This window comes from Bison bison, unplaced genomic scaffold, assembly GCF_000754665.1.
Source record: "Bison bison bison isolate TAMUID 2011002044 unplaced genomic scaffold, Bison_UMD1.0 scf7180017864301, whole genome shotgun sequence".
NCBI lineage: Eukaryota > Metazoa > Chordata > Mammalia > Artiodactyla > Bovidae > Bison > Bison bison.
Window position 1 is genome coordinate 1,320,942 of NW_011494873.1, and position 527 is coordinate 1,321,468.

Genomic DNA, 527 nt, shown 5'->3' on the forward strand with positions numbered 1-527 from the left:
GGGAGGCTGCTGCTGCTGCTGCTAAGTTGCTTCAGTCGTGTCCGACTCTGTGTGACCCCATAGACGGCAGCCCACCAGGCTCCCCCAGCCCTGGGATTCTCCAGGCAAGAACACTGGAGTGGGTTGCCATTTCCTTCTCCAGTGCATAAAAGTGAAAAGTGAAAGTGAGGTTGCTCAGTCGTGTCCGACCCTTAGCGACCCCATGGACTGCAGCCTACCAGGCTCCTCTGTCCATGGGATTTTCCAGGCAAGAGTACTGGAGTGGGGTGCCATTGCCTTCTCACTTCTAATAATTAGGACTCTCTAATTCTGTCAAGGATTTTCTTATGAAATGTTTTGCAAACTGTTAGACCTCAAAAGAATCTTTGTGGTCAAAAATAACAACTTCTCTGCCATTTTATAAATAAGAAAACCAAAGCCCAGAATGGAGTAAGTGGCTCCCATGGGGAGGGTATAGGACTTCAGCTCTCCCAGCTTTTCTTTCAGTGCCTTTTTTAAAAAAAACTTAACAAGGTACCCCTTAAAGC